At 40.6% G+C, this 16,317-nt stretch overlaps 1 protein-coding gene and 1 long non-coding RNA gene across 6 annotated transcripts in view; one reads left to right on the top strand and one right to left on the bottom strand.

Annotated features, from left to right (window-relative positions):
• Nucleotides 1–16,317, top strand: part of Mitf (transcription factor Mitf) — a 108,194-nt gene that overhangs the window by 52,403 nt on the left and 39,474 nt on the right. The gene's annotated exons all lie outside the window — the stretch shown is intronic.
• LOC147753570 (uncharacterized) lies at nucleotides 7,711–13,927 on the bottom strand. Of its 2 annotated transcripts, none has more exons than XR_015310761.1 (3): nucleotides 13,767–13,927; nucleotides 9,041–9,354; nucleotides 7,711–8,155 (listed from the first exon to the last, which is right to left on the bottom strand). It is a non-coding gene; the product is annotated as an uncharacterized LOC147753570 (long non-coding RNA). The 2 variants fall into 2 exon arrangements; XR_015310760.1 differs by lacking the exon at nucleotides 13,767–13,927 and adding an exon at nucleotides 11,005–11,823.

Raw genomic sequence — 16,317 nt, 5'->3', positions numbered from 1 at the left:
AGCGAGCGTCTAAACGTTGGAAGAACAAGCAACCCAGTCTAACTAGCAAAGTTAATATGTTTGCAATGGCACCTTTTTTATATTGTGGTGATCAAGCAAGCTAATTCATTTATTTCTGTTTTTTGGCCGATGTATGTTATAGTCAAAGCTAAGATCAGCCATAAAGAGTTTTTATAATGTTGTCCTAGATCAAGTGATTAGATTCCACAGAGACGATTTGAGATGGAACAGAACTTTATCCATGACTGCCCGTTTCCACACCGCGTAAACCGTGAATTTTTCCAAAGGAAAAGCAGCTTTTGTTTGCTGTTCCTATTCGTTCTCCAGCGTTCTCAAACTGGAGCTTTCGTTAATTCACCCTGACAAAAAATAGGAATGCTACGGAAAGAAGAATCTGGCTGTACTAAAATGGCTAAGTGGCTATCGAGTTTCAATAGGGGTCGCAAACTGTGGGGGTTTATGTGGAGCTGCAATGGGCCGGACCACGCATGTATAGCCCAATGAGGGAAAATCAACTATAATCCAATTCGTATAGAATTCTTGTTATACTGTTAGGCATTATCACGCGTTCAACATAGTCGGAGATGGCGTAGAAACTTGTACCTTAGTAAAAGCATCAAGAGGAAAGACTTGTTACCATCGAACCGTTTACAATTGCTCGAGTACAAGATCTCTTCTGATTATTAGACTGAACGATCACTAGGGTTGCTGGGGTGAGAAGTTATTAGACTATGTACAAACGTAGAAACAACTGTTACATATGATATTAAGGAAGTATGCTGGAAAAAGCAGACCCAGAGATACTGATAGAATGTCCCTTTCCTATTGTTCGACTATAGCAGCATTGCATTACGAATGGTAGAAATTAGTGTGGCATTTACGTGTTTAACGAACGACCTAGTAACGCCCGGCAGCTATTGGCTAAGGCTTCTGTAGACTTTTACTGAAATACTTCTTGGCTTCAGGTGCAAGAACTCGTTGTGAAACAAAACGTTTAGTAGTTTGAACCGTATTCTTCCGATGATTCCGATTCCGATGATCATTTGAAAGGAACCTAAGAGTGTAGCTGGGAGCTAAGAAAAAGAGTCCCAATAAACTTTGTGCGGGTTGATTTTGTGTGACTAACTACAAGCTTCTCTGTTTCACAGATATTAATTTTCAACCTTCTGAAAGTTTCTCGAGTAAGTTTTGGAAGCGCTTTTTACATAGGTAAATTACTTTCATAATTCCGATGATGAGACGACTGACTCTGATTCAGAACAACATTTTGGAGTTTAAATAAAATGCGCCATACTTACTAGGAGACTGATAGTAAACAGAACAAAGTTTAACTCTTCGAAATAAAGCCGTTTCCTGATCTAAGTACGAATATAGTTAGTGCGTCTGCATATATAAACCAGGAATCGGTAAATAAACTGATACAACTAGTGAATTACTGAAAAGGAAAAAAAAAGCAACGATATATGCCTACATAGATAAACCTGATCTCTTAGCAGCAAGATCTTCTCGTAATTATGTAACAATGACAAGCAATGTGCTTGATAATTAACAACCGTTTGTGTGTCTCAGCAAGTAAACGGTCAAATAAACAAATTAGTGCTCGCCGAGGTTATTAAACGATCAACAATTGTTGTTGCCCGCGGGCTAATAATCGCTTCCGGTAGATAGCCGGTAGTGTTAGGCATACGTAAATGGCATATTTACGTCACGCATCCGGACAGTCATATTAAAAATTTTAAACAATTTATTACCTTTTCACGCATAGGAACAATGCAGCAAAATAGAGCGACTATTACGGCAGCGACTGCTGGCCAGGTTTAGTCTTACTCAAAAAATCAGGCTGGAATAAGTGATCTGTTGATATGTCAGCCTTTACGTGTGCAAACGGCCATACTTACGTTCTGTTTTCAGTATTTACGAACAAGTTGACCTATACGTAAAAGTGGCTATTTAGTTCAGGCGTTCTTATTTCTTGCTTCTTGTAGATGAAGCGAAGCGAACATATTAATTGAATCTAAGCAAACAGTGTCTTCGTTGAGGCTTGTATTGATCGAAACGTACTGTATATATTGGCTTAAACTCAGCCGAAAAGCATAATAAGCCTCAGCTAATCAAGATTCTATAGACAAATGCTGACTATATTATGGGCCCTTTCCTAACATCTGTGATGCTAACGCATATCCAGCATAAGTACTGAGATTGGGAGCGTATTGGACACGCATTCGTAGTTGAGTCTAAAGTTAAATTATATGTGTTCAATTGAACGACTTGTAATTTCAACGCACTGAAGTTAAGCGAGGCCAAATTTTTCGGCCGAATTCAGTTGTTCCCTAGGATCCGGCTACTTCTACTTCCGGCCGTCTTTGCCGTGTCGATTTTGTGTCCACGCAGAAGCTCGTACATTAAAATACAGCTCCGCTTATCGAATGAATGAGAGTGAAATAAGCGAACTCGTTGTCGACGATGTCACTGGGTTAGATGCGTTAGGCTAGAGACAAGCACTGGTTGACTGTGACCCAGTTATGATCGACAGCATATGGACGCGCAACAAACTCAGGCTGAATGGTGAGACAGCGCCGTTTTCTCAAACGTTCTACAAATAAACACTTCACCCGGTTCAGAAGAGGACGTCATTGTCTGGGTCAGTCACGCAGTCACCTATCTACGTGTCTATAATCTCGCGTGGTAAGGGCAATCCGACGCAAAAGTGACGCCATTTTTAAATTAAGAGAAAGTCAAAAAAGCGTCGACATTTCCAAATACTTGGCGGCGGCAATTTTTACAGGGCAGATATCAGCAGAATCGGGTTAGGACATACCAAGCCGAAAGTTATTGTTAATTTCTAAAGATCATGTTCCACCGTGCATATGTAGTATTTTGAATAGATAGATTTACTGATATAGCTAAATTTGGACAGATAGATTTTACTGTCGTGATCGACAGGAACCGTTTTTATTTTTGTTGTTTGCTGGATCCAAGACGCACGTCATGAAGGCCATGAATCACCTCCGGCTTTACCACTTATTGAAGTGCATTGTGAAAAAATCAGTAGCTTAATTACAACGCAGCTCGTCTGATCCAGGAAATTATCAGAGAGGGAGGTCCACAGGGCATACTTTGACTTTGATAAGACGATGAATAGCTTTAGTGAAATATGCATCTGCTTTAATTTCACTTATGCGTGTAAATTCATGCAAGGCTATTATGAACCGCCTTGGTTCGATCCTTCTTTAGGTTTCCTGCATAAGGCCAAAACACTTGAAAAGCGGCGCCCGATAAAAACAATACTGTGTATCGCTTTTTTGGAAAACAGACAGGGAACCACTACGCAATGTCTTTGCAGGGCTAACCCATAGTTGAAAACTGTATTTTACGATACTCAAAATACTTGACTATAATTACGCTGATTATAAGGGTTGAAACATGAAATAAATTTAACGGTTCATCGCCATAGGTAGCATCAACTACTATTACTTTTCCAACTAAAAATGCTATCAAATAATACACTGTTAAACTTGACAATTTAGTTATTGCGTACAACAAACTTATAGACCCTCCGCCAAAAATATAGTGTACGTGAAACGGTTAGTACGTATGCTTTAGAGCTGTTTATGTATGAGTTAAGGCACCAGAGACTCTCAGACTTCGAAGAGCAATGCTGGTGTTAATTCCCAAGTGTTCCAACCTCTTCCTCTTCCCAGTTGTTGGGGGTAGCATCTCCCCAGGTGTGACTTTTTATTGTCGTCAGCGGCCTTTTTATCGCGCGCAAAGTTTCACTTTGTTGGATCGATCGTTTCCTTGCTAGAGATGACGGTGCCAGTCGCATCAAGCCTCATGTCGCCATGTATTAAAATGGCAAACTTTGACGTAACACTATCACTATGAAGATAATGATTACCAACATCGTAAGCTGTATACTGACGATCTACTAATTGGGCATTGCTTAAGTGGGGTTTTCTAATTTTCCGATGTACAATTAATTTGTTCGTTAGGTTATAACCATTATTAAAGACTTTGGAGGAACCCACGTCGATGAACCTATTATTATTATTGGGTCCGCTAGAAAGCGCCGCAACAATTACTCCATACCCATGAAGTTCAAGCATAAAGCGCGAAGGAAGAGTCGTTCGGTTACGTATTGATTGTAACCGAAACGGACCTTCGACGTCATGTGGAACGCGCCGCGCTAGGCTTTGCCGTGAAGGTTACTGTTGGTTCATGGGATGACAATTCGAATAGCGTTGCTACGGGTGCAGCCACCATTAACAACATTGATGATGACACAGCCAGCTACATAGTTTAACTAGAATGCTTTATCATACTAGCCATATCGGAGCTATGTATACCGACACAGAACATCTACTTGCGTGAATCAATTACTATGTTTTCATTTTTCACCTATGTTTTTTCAACGGAATCGCTGACGTATTTAGGCGAACTGGTTAAAGTAAAAAGGGTTCCCCTCGAAGCGATTACGATCACATAGAAGCTTCATGAAGATGTGAATGTTCCGCTATCGACAAGATCAATCCTTTAATGGACCAAACTGGGTAAGCTTCGTGGTTCATATAATCACCGATATAGCAGTGAGTGCCTTCAGAAGCGGGCAACAACACGCTATAGTAATTCCAGAGAACGGCTAACTGACTCATACCTATGCTGATAAAACTCTGCTGCGGATCAACAACATTCTCCTTCCAACCAGTTTCAACAACATTTTCCTTTCTACGGTCAATGAAACGACGGATCTACTTATTCCGTTGGTAACAACATAGTAATACCTATATAGCCTTGTGGTCGAGTTTTCTATTTAAATGTTTCGAACTTTCGGGCAGCAAACGTATAACCGTATCCTGCCACTTCCCTTTGAGATTCTTTGAATAATAATGAAATGTCTTTCATTGGGAATTATGGCAAGATATTGTTAGTAAAACAAGAGGCCCAAAGCTATTAATATTTTGAACAAGCAGCTCAGCAGTCTGTCCATTAGTGGTTGGTTTGCTCGTATAAACTATGTTCCTAGTTGTATAGCCATTTTTGCTCCTTACATTGGCAAAACGATAGGCAGCCCCTGCCAACGTCAGTTTCAATAAATGATTGACGGAGGCGTTAGCATGAGACTGTCCCGGTTGTTCTTAAACAGTTTTTTCAGTAACAGTCATTATATTAGCACTTACCTGCTTGCATCCAGAAGACGCGCAATAGTTGGGTCATCTTTGAAACAGAAAGCGATAGTCCTTCATGAGTAAAAACGTGGCCAAAGGACTAGATCACAGTGAAATGTTTCCGCCCCTCAAGCTAACGCCCCCTACAAAAATCCCGTCAGTCTTATCCCCGCTCTCAAACCCCTTTCAATAATCAGAACAGTTAATGCACACACTTATGCTTAAATTGTCGCAATGCACTAATTTAGAACAATACAATAATTTGTTAATAACATATTCATACCAAGCACCAGATCATAGTCTTACTCACAATACGAAGTCGCTATAGGTATGCACGATCAGAATAGCAGTTTACCGTAAGTACAGTTTCAACTTACTCAAAACTATAAAGTGAAACTTACTTTACTTTTAATCATTTATTGTCACATTTGTCTTGGACTATTGGATTGACAGGGCACTGAAATCTATAGAAAATTGAGTTCAATCCACAACTTTGAATCAGTAAAGTTAGTGTCGTCAACGTCAAATTTTTCTGAGGACGCTTACTGAATTCTCCACTTCAACATACGGTTCTGATTCCCTTATCATATATAGAAAGGAAACTACTGATCAGCCAAGCGATCTACTGAGTGGGCCTTAGAAACTTGCTTCTATTTTTAATTCTGCCAGCATTGCTAGACCTATCAGTGCGCTTTGTCGTTATTTAGAGAATACGCCATGGACAGCTACGTTCATTGCATGGGGCACATTGTGAGGGACGGACTATATTACGCGAATTTAGTTAACTTCGTTTATGAAGTAGTACGACGCTACGTTCTGACTATCAGAAAATCTCTGCGTGTGTTTATATAATAAATTGCACAATGGTGTTTCCCTTCCCCCGTTGGCTCTTAGGCGTCTGCTTAATAGGTTTTTGTTTGTGTGTTTCCGTATATTGGCTGGTATTCAGTCCCTACACAGTTTAGTGCGTGAAATACACTAGCGAACTAGGCAGAGGTCGTATATGTGAGGTTGGCCGGAAGATGGGCCAGCCATCGGGTCCAAGGAAAAAACGCGGTAGAGAGTGGCCTTATCAGGCGATAGCAGCCTTGTTTGCATTAGATGAATGTTGCTACATCGTGCTGTGCAGTATCTATCGTTCTTACACTGGCTTGTGTTGCGGCGGCCACCACGGCCGGAGCTGTGACACAAGCGGGTAGACAACTGCTGAACGGGGGCTTTTGAAGAGTTTTGGTGCTGAGCGTGTGTTGGGTATTCCGCAGGGGATACCGAGGCTACAGGGCTGGGGCTTTCAGTGTGCGAATAACAAAAAAAGTTTGTTGTTTATGTTTAATAACAATGGGCAAGAGCTGAAGTCGTCAAGGCCAAAGCAACGATTCGTTCCTGCTGCGCGTGCAATCATTCCATATTTCTAAATTAACAATAAAAATCACGCATGCAGTCAACAATAATTAGACGAAATCTCGACCGCCTTCTATCCCGACCATGACATATGCTGTTAGATAAAGATATATAATAGTTAATCATTATGTAATCGATGCGTCAGTTACAAACAAAATAAAAGTAACTGAACAAGCATTACATTGCGATTCTTCATCTTACACACGTACCTATATGTTAATAATAATGTTCATGAAAATACTCAATTTTCATGAAAAACAAAAATTGTTTTTACGTTTCAGACGATGGTACTCTTTGAAATAAGTCGTAGGTCTATTGTCTTTAACAATCTTTAGTATCAACACCTGGAACTTTTTCACTGAATACAACGATTACTTTGACTATACTTCTGCCTTCTGACTTGACATTGCACTAAAGCTATTTGTAAATTTCCAGTTCAAAGAGTCGTCACACATATTTTCATAGCATAGAAATTTGGTCCAGTCGCAAGGGTTTGTCACAATATTGACTCTACTCACTACCGTACGCATGGCAGGTAGAAGAATGTAGGGCAACGGTCTGCGTTGGTCAAGCCTACGAGGGAGGGCAAGGGGTAATGAGACGAGATGCTTTACATTGTGAAGGGGAGATCACTAGTATGATGAACTAAATATTTAAGAATGAGAACGGCCTGCTCGAATTGGCAGCCTCCGCCTATTGTGTGGCGAGCGACTAGTTAGCCTTAAAATCTGCCATAGCATCTTTAGCCTACTAGACATCGATTGTAGGACACTTATGGCTATTTGCGTAGCTTGGTTTTAAGGGCAGCTTTGTAATCGTCTTAGCGTGTTAATCTACTACATTGTGTTGAGCTGGGTCTCTGCCTCTCACGCACTAAGTCTACGGTCAATATTTTCTCAGTGCGATGGATAACCTTCGCAGCTATTACGCATGCACGAACCTAAGCCGACTGGGTACGAAGCGGCCCGTTTCGTTCATCATGCTGTCCATAAAAGGGAAATCACAGAGAATGGCCATTGGACCAATATTCTGTACACAAAAAAAAGTATATATACACATATGTATAAACGAATCAAAATGGAAAATTTCTACAATGGGTAAGTCTGTTAAAAAAAAATTGCAACTAATTCCAAAAAAAAATTAGTAAAATATTCCAAGTAAGGTTTATTCTGCATCTATGAGCCGTGTAATTATGCCTTTGGTATAATGAACTGCACGTTTATGCCGTCAGTATGAAGATCAGATTCTATTCATATAAGGACAGCTCTATTATCGTTAGTGGCAAGAGGTAATGATGGTACCTTTATCATTTTTAAATTATGTATTGATCTTCGTTTTTCTGCATGGAGGTTCCACCTCGATCGTTCTTGTGTGTGGGACGCTCACAGTGAGACTGACTGCCTGCTGTTGGTGGGCTAACGGAAAAAACCGTTTCCCTTTAACTTTTCGATTTGTGAGCTTTCGAACATCTCCCCTCGTGCCTCTCCATGCCGACGGCGCGTAGTTGCCAACGAATGTTTCATATTTCGCCAAACGATACCAACAGCTTAAGCGCCGAAGTTACACTTGAAAGAAACCGCATGAGGAAGCTAGAAAAAGACAGAGATATGTCGGTCACTTAAGAACTGTTCGACAGAGAAACTTGTTCTAAGTTCCCTGTCTAACTAATATACTGTGAGTAGAACCTGATAGTTCTCGCTGCATCGGCAAGGATTTCTGAGATTTGCTTGGGTGCAAGCCTTGTGTTATTCTATGTGTGTGTGTGTGTGTGTGTGTGTGTGTGTGTATCTATTCCGTGTTTACCTGAACTTCGTTTGTCAGTTTGCTTCTATTGCCTAGTCCGCCTCTTTAGAAATTATTTGAACTAGACTAAAATAAACGAGTGGTATCTATTTCTACTTAATTCTACCTACACATACGTCTTTTTGTCGTCCAACTTAATTCTCAGCATCCTCATTACATCGCAACGTAATGAATTATTCAGGTCGAGTGTAGATATCGGTATGTGTATGCATCGGTCTGCGTATACGTTTCTTTTTGTAATACTACAGAACAAGTTATTCGAAATTCTGATGCTTTTAAGCACTCTTCCACTGTCCACAGTTGTACCATAGTTCCGACTCTGTCACTGCCCTATTCAGTTCCCTTAGTTTTGCAGAGAGTCCTTTGTAGAACATAGGAAGGCACAGGGGCTTTATGTAGCCGAGCCATCGGTCGAATATTAAGCTAGCTCTATTCGACGTGATGTCGCCATCACGCACTGGAAGTTCGGCGAGAGTGTCTTTGTGTGCTTTTCAAGGTTGCAAAGTTCTCTCCTCGTACCTTCTAGCGGCCTGATAAACCGCTAGCGACGCCTTTAGTGAACAAAGGACTCAATTCGCCTATATAGGGTACGATAAGCAGAAGCCGAACGGAACATTGGAACGACAGGGGGAAAACATTACGATCGGCAAACACACGAGAAAAACGCTCACCTGTTCGCGACTGTTCGGTCGTAGTGACGTTGATAACCCTGTAACGTATGCTAGCATCTTTCGTTCGGGTAAATGCATTTGCTGTCAGCTTAGGGCAGCTTGATAGCCCTCGGCGGTTGATACTGCTTGACGGTCCATGCGTAATCAGTTCTCTTTCATTACCTCTTCTAATTTCGACCCGATGCCCTCGTTCTTTGTGTGCAAAATAGGCTGCGCGGGGTGGAGACTGGCGGGGGCTGGCGGATCGTTTGCACAGCTTTACTCGTAAGTGACGGCAGCAGCAGCAGCAGCGGCACTAGCGGCTGTAAGGGTGACTACAATGACGATGTTAGCTTCGAGAAATGGCTCTGATTACGTCTAGGTACAAACGTGTTGAAAAATGGCCGCGACTCCGGCCAATGGTGAACCTTTAACATTGGATGAGGTAACATAGACAAACGAAAGGCTCACCAATTCGGCTCAGGCTGCCTTCGGCAAACGCCTCACTGCCATAGAAATGTGCTACTATCGCCAGTGTACTACTTAACAGCAATATCTACTTCGCATGCGTTCGCCGTAAAACAAATAAATCAGTGATCTTCTAGTTAAAGGCTCGTTTCCAAAGGGCACATGTTTACGAATCTTTAGTTTTCTGCTGGTCGTATCGGTGATGTTTCAACTTTTCGTGTTACTAGTATACATATATATAAAACCTAAGTCCCACAGATGTGGGCGTTGATAAATAAAAATTTGATATATTTTTCTTATCACTTGAACTGGAATCATTGAAATTATATTGAATCATATAGAATTTTTAAAATTGCCTACAAAAAATTAGCATATACCATACACCGGATATGATGAATAGGCATTCGGACTACGCTTTCACTGGTATCGGGTCGAAAACTCGGAACTTCTACACGAATGAAAAGAAATTCCTACTCTATCTAAAACGTGCATTATCTAATCTTGAACTTGTTCCGATTTATGGCGTCTAATATTGTTCCATTCATTTTTCGGCCACACCGTTACGAATACTGGCCATTAGTCATTGGCACCCATTAAACTGATCATCTCGGGGAAGTGGCCATTTATACGCTTTTTTTACTTATCATACTTGTACTATAAAGAAGTCATGAAACCGATACGTCGGATGTTGAGCACGTCTACGACGACAGAATGTTATTCCTGTTTCGAGCTTGACCGCAAGTCAGGCAGCAATCACTTTTATTGTGGTACCTGTCAAAGGACCCAAAAAGGATTGAAGGACCAATGTTCAAGGAACAAGGTAATCAATCTGGCAGCGCCGTCGAATGTGGCCGCCCAAAAGTTCTCGTTTGCGATGTCGCGTGTTTGCGATTATAGCCTCTTTTTTTGATTAGAAACTCACATGGAGAGACTATTTGACTATATATTACCACTCATAATATTGGAAGAGTTTTCCTTTAGGATCAGTCGATCTAGGTTCGCGTATACGCACGCTGATACAGTTATACTCGTTTATCCTGAGAGAAAAAAATTACACTGTGCAAGGCACAGGCTGTCAAGTAATGTTCTTTAAATGCGGAAGGGTCTAAGCGACTAAAATTCGCACGCTTTGGGACGGAAAGATCACGGACCGTATATTTATATCCCCATTTTGATCATCAGGGATTGATTGTACTGAATATCCTGCCACTAAACAGGACAGCAGGAATAAATGGGTTTGCATTTCCGCTTAAACCCCCTTGTGGCAAGTTGTTGAAGTAACGAAAATGCTTTGGTAACCAAAAGGAAAAGCTTTTCACCAGTATTTATGGAATAAATGTCATTGAGTGTTTGAGATAATTATTTCTAAGAAACTCATAAAATATATAAAAACGTTCTGTTCGCTGAAATGGTTTACAGGCTAGCTGGTGCTAATTAATTTTGTTTTGATACATTGACGTGTTCTAGGGGTGCTTGTGTATAAGAAGCCTTACTTCTGGCGCATGAATCAGACTTACTTAGGGCTTGACGTATGTTCCTTCGAAGTACGATTCACTATACGCTCCTGAAGACGGGTCGTTGCGACTGGACTATATATAATGAAGTTGCGTTTTGAATTTTCCCTATATTCCAGCTTCCCTCCGATCGTGTTTCCCGCGTTCACGCTAACGCTCAAATCGATCGACAATGGTCCTATCTGGTCGATCGCCCTATGACTCATTTCACTTGTTTCTATATTCGTTGTTATTGTTCCTGTTTATTCTGGTGCTGCTATTGATGGTTTCCTTGCTTTTTCAGTTTTCTCAATTCGGAGCTCTTATCGGAGCTGATGTATTCAAGTTATTTACCAAGTTGTATCGTTTTGCTCAGAGGAAAAGTACACCTTAAAATTTTGCGTGCACAATTGCGTGACCTTTTTCTGCTTCACTTCTTTTCGAAGCGGTTTCTACCGGTAGTCGTAATCTAAATGAACCACTATAAATTAACAGTGCTCTATGTCAATAACTTTTCTGCTCTAGGTTTTTCTTCTTACTTCGTAGGAATCCACGGGTATCCATTGATCTCATACGATCAAGAAAATCCGCGTGAGTTATAAACCGAATCGAGAAACGTTCATAGAGAAGTAATTTAAATATATGCCTTATGAAATTAAAGATAGATTCTTGCGTTTTGTTGACGGAGAAGATGAGCAAACAACTGTTCGCGTACCAACGGACGCGTGGTCGGCTCATGCACGTAGACCTGGCCAAGTACTGCGCTAACAAAGTCCAATCATTCTGTAATCAATATTGAAACCAACTGACAAAGCAAATGGAAGATGTTTAAGACGGATGAAAAGCTATTACCATTCTAGTGCAGCATTGTCTGCTTCGTAGTTTCTTAAACAACAGATCACTACGTTTTACCTTCGACGCAGGGCAAGCCAAGGTGAAGCGACGTTGATCTGAGTTTAGCGGCAGTCTTTATTAACTTGTTGATTTTTTGTAAAACACAGGGATATATATACTATTTAATTGAAGCTAACTCTGCATTCATGGCTAACACGATGCACAACTCTCATTTTGTACACACTGTAGTGTTTGGTTAGTTTTTTTATTTGACACTGAAGATGCATAGGTTAGAATCAGTGTTATATAATAACTAAAAAAGTAAGAAACATAATATTCTGCTTATTGTTATTCTTGTCTTGAAGATCATTCCTGTCAAGATTTATTTATGTTACGACTTCCGGATTAGTCTTTTCATTAATTGAGCTTAGTTGTTTTTCTTCACGTAATATTTATTCACCAGATTATTAACCCGAGACGAAGTATATTTGTTTATAAACTGGAAAATTAACGTTTCTGTCCATTTGAAAAATGTGCGTCTTTTTTATACGAGCGCAAGTAAATGGTCCTAAATTGGTGCCCTGTGGTAGGGTTTCGTTAACTCGAATACAAAATTGACAACAGATAAAAAACGACCTATATCTCATCATTATAAGACACCATTAAATATATAATGTTTTAAATATAAAAGAAAAAAAATCAATTAATTAACACAGTTTCAAATGTAACAAATTGATCCCTTAGGGATCTTTTTTAAGTCTGTTATCATTGTCACGTTCTTTCTTTAGATATAAATCCCGGAGTAAACATTTATTCGAAGAAAATATAAGTCGAAAAAAAAGTGATGCCTCTGTCATTTGGCCTAATCGTTGCCTATCTCGTAACCGTCTTATATGTGTTACTTTTCCCAGCAGTATTGATTCGAGTAAGGATCGAATGATCCTACATTCTGTCGCAGTGTTTGACTTCCGTGCAACATTCAATATTTGTTTGTACCAACAAAACTTACTATTATCGGCCAGCCTGCGTTATGGTAACGATCACTACGCTACAGACCTTTCCACCTGTATTAATTCATATTAGTTAAATGTCTGCCGGTATGGCCCCGTACAATTTTATCCAGTGCTTATGTCTCATTGACTCTGCGTGAGTCTTTGTGTCCTTGTCTCTGAGAAATAAAGTGGTGAGCTTCAAGTAAAAGAATCTGTTAAAAATCAGCCACTAGTTTACGAAAACTGCGCCAGATGGCGCATTCTGTAAACGAGTAGACCTAGTAAGGCCTCTTCCTACGTTTTGCGTACCTGTTGTGGCTAAGTGTTGTTCAACCAATCAAAATCTACGCAGAACCTTTTCCTGTGCACGATCAGCCCTTGGAAAATCCAACCGCTAGTTTTTTTACCAACAGGCCGACGCACTTTGAATTTATTTGTAGAAGCTGCCCTAACAAAAGCGCCGCGTGATATGAGGCCCTTATCATACCAACCCTCAGCTAGAACATTCTAGATAAAACTAATATGTAGAAACGTTTTTTCGGCATATATTAAACATGTATCCAATCTATATATTTAGCTGGATATACATTACAAGCTTCATATAAAAATCTACCTCTGTGCCAAACAGTTAATTTTGTGTCATAATAATAAATGTGCAATGCGTCGATGTCCTCTGCCTTATTAGCACAATGGTCCTGGACCAGTTGGTAACCAGTGGTAAAAACGAGTGCCAAAAATAGGTACAACGAGTAAGTCAAATGAAAAAATATCCGCTCTCGAGAACTTCGCAGAATCTGGCAATTCAATATAATCTTTAAATATATGTGGCTGCTAGGTAAGCCTGTAACTTGTCGAACTATACCGTAGTACAGTCCAGGCCTATGTATCTAGACAAACGTAAACAGACCAGGTACCTACATTCGGTGACCAGTTAGAAGTAAACGAAGTAAGACAGCCTACCTGGTTGGCTTGCAGCTAACCGCGAATTGCGAACATCCAAGCGGGTGATTAATAGTCAAACCGGACGAAACGAGTGCAGAAACAAGCGGGAGAGAATTATAAATGAAGGAACTGACAATAAATGCTGAAACGACATTTACGGTGGCCATATTATGCCGCATTGCCGCTAGTTTGCCTATCCTTTCTCGACCTCTTAGTCCAGATGTACCTGCACTAATACTGATTATGTTTTTGTCGTACCCATTGATGATTTTCATGGCTCAGGCAGCTGGCACGGTGCAGCTCGTGTACTAAGGGGCTTGCCGCCATTCTAGATGCTCTTCTATTCAGACGCTCTTCTATCCAAATGATGCGTAATGGGAGTTACGTTAGCCCAACATGCTGACTATATATATAACGTCGAGCGCGCCCTTATCGTGGCAAGCGACCACAAGCAACGAATCGAGATAGGGGCTTCAAGATGTTTACGTGTTTCTGCAAGAAGCTTTTTAGCTTATTATCGTGAAAATGCGAAAGCTAAAAATTTATGAACGGAGTATTGGTGGCGGACGCAGAGTAACGTACGAACAGAGTAAACATTTGTGCGATGAGCAGCATCACGTACTTTTGCTTAATAAAAGCACTTTGCTACTTATATTGTATTCATGACGAGTTAATTGAAAAAAAAGCAGTGTTGCTGTACAATAAAGCAGACGAACATTTCATATAGTCGCTCAGATGTGTACAGTTTAAGCTTCATCCAATTCAATTAGATTTATCATTGCAAGACAAATTTCTATTGTTGCTAACCGATGACGACGCCTAGGAAGGCCTAGGAAGAAGGTAGTCTATTGGACAGGACTGCATCACCAAACGGTATTAGAAAGAACCGCTATGCTATTCTGATACCATATTTAAGAAGAGAACAATAGATTAAATAACTTAGGACGATGTTTGGGCACCACTGATAGTCTTTCGCGCTGGGCTCTGTAGCTTATAGCGTTGGCAAAATATATATCAAGTCAAGTTAGCCGAAGTATCCTGTGATTCATTCGGAGATATTGTAAATGAGAAAATATTAGCTGGAAACTTCTGTAACATAATTTGGGCACAAATTGTATAGGGTTTCGCGCTTAATGCATGTTTAACTATGCGCTGCTGTAAGAATAATGTGGGTTTGAAGTTATAGTTGCGGTGAATCGAGGTCGATAGTTTGTGCTGTTGACGCCTTAGCGGGTTGAAAATAATTAACTCGAGTAGTCGCTGACAACACGTTTGTGACGGGCGATCGATTAAAACGCCGACCCGCTGCATAACGGCTAGCTTATATTTGCGAAACAAGTTGGGCTTATCGTCAAGTTTCGCGTAATAACTGCGATCGTGGCTTGAAAGTTTCGTAAAATGTGGTCGCGGCCATCTTTTCCCTGCGGTCTCGAACAACACTTGGAATTGTGCAAATATCCTTCGACGGACGAAAACCGGAGAACACCATCAGCAAGAAGAGTCTCTATCCCGTTGAAAACGAGAGATTGTGAATTTTTAAATGTCTTAGGTAGAGGAGGATCTGAGAGTCTGCTAAAGAGAAACACAAAAGTGGGTAGGGTGATAGCATTCGCTTTGAGCGCACGCCAAACTTTCCACATCGTTGCGTTTTTCCGCTGTGTACTAATAGGGTTTGGATGGTCCTCGTCGATGGAAGATTGCAAATTCACTACTATCTAACAGACAGATTGTGAGGCTTCGAAGCCGACTATCACCCCTGCCAAATTGAGGCTGTGTGAGAATTAAAGCTTCTGCGCAATATCCTTTCCAGAATAGTTTTCCAACGAACCTAACCCATAGCTATAATAGCGAGGATAACTGCTAGCGGGCTTCGTTTCGACTGAGCACGTATATCAAGTAAAAGCTGTGAGATTACGGACGAATCTTCTCTACTGATGTTAGGCAAAATGGTTTTGGAAGAGAGTTTGAATTTAGTGTTCTACTGAAAGCTTCAAGCTTACATTCTCTAGCCAGCGAAAATATACAGTCACTGTTACTCATGTTCATTTTCGATAGCCGAAGTACGTTAAAAAGATATATATATATATATATATATATATGATAAACACCTATTTAGGTAAGCTGTTCTGCTTCTTTGTTCGATAAAAACCGAAATGGTTAACTGTACCCTTTTATGATAAGGTTTGATTCCTTATTGTATTCCTTATATTAGATAGCCAGAAAAAAAAGCCTGGAGTCAGATGACTGTAGGCACCCAACATTATTAAAACTCGTTTCAAGGAATAGAGCACTATATATCGCTTGCAGTAAGTGGCGACAGCTTAGGTGTTGTAGTTATATGTTGTAGGCAAATTCAATTTCAATCTCCGTGTCGACGTCCCTGGGGCCTAGCTGCCACCGGTAACTGCTTTTGTATCGAGCTGTTTCTTTGTCGTTGCTTCCCGAGCGGATCGTTTATGAGGGGACCCACGAAAAAAAAGCACTGACATAGTAATCTACCGCTATTATATCGCTACTATACCGGTATTTAAAACATGCTTTCGCTCGTGGAGGCCAACGCGGAGATGGC

Source organism: Varroa jacobsoni, unplaced genomic scaffold (genome assembly GCF_002532875.2).
Source record: "Varroa jacobsoni isolate VJ856 unplaced genomic scaffold, vjacob_1.0 scaffold_375, whole genome shotgun sequence".
Lineage (NCBI taxonomy): Eukaryota > Metazoa > Arthropoda > Arachnida > Mesostigmata > Varroidae > Varroa > Varroa jacobsoni.
The sequence above is the reverse complement of the archived record's forward strand: the minus strand, read 5'-3'. Positions and strand labels throughout refer to the sequence as shown.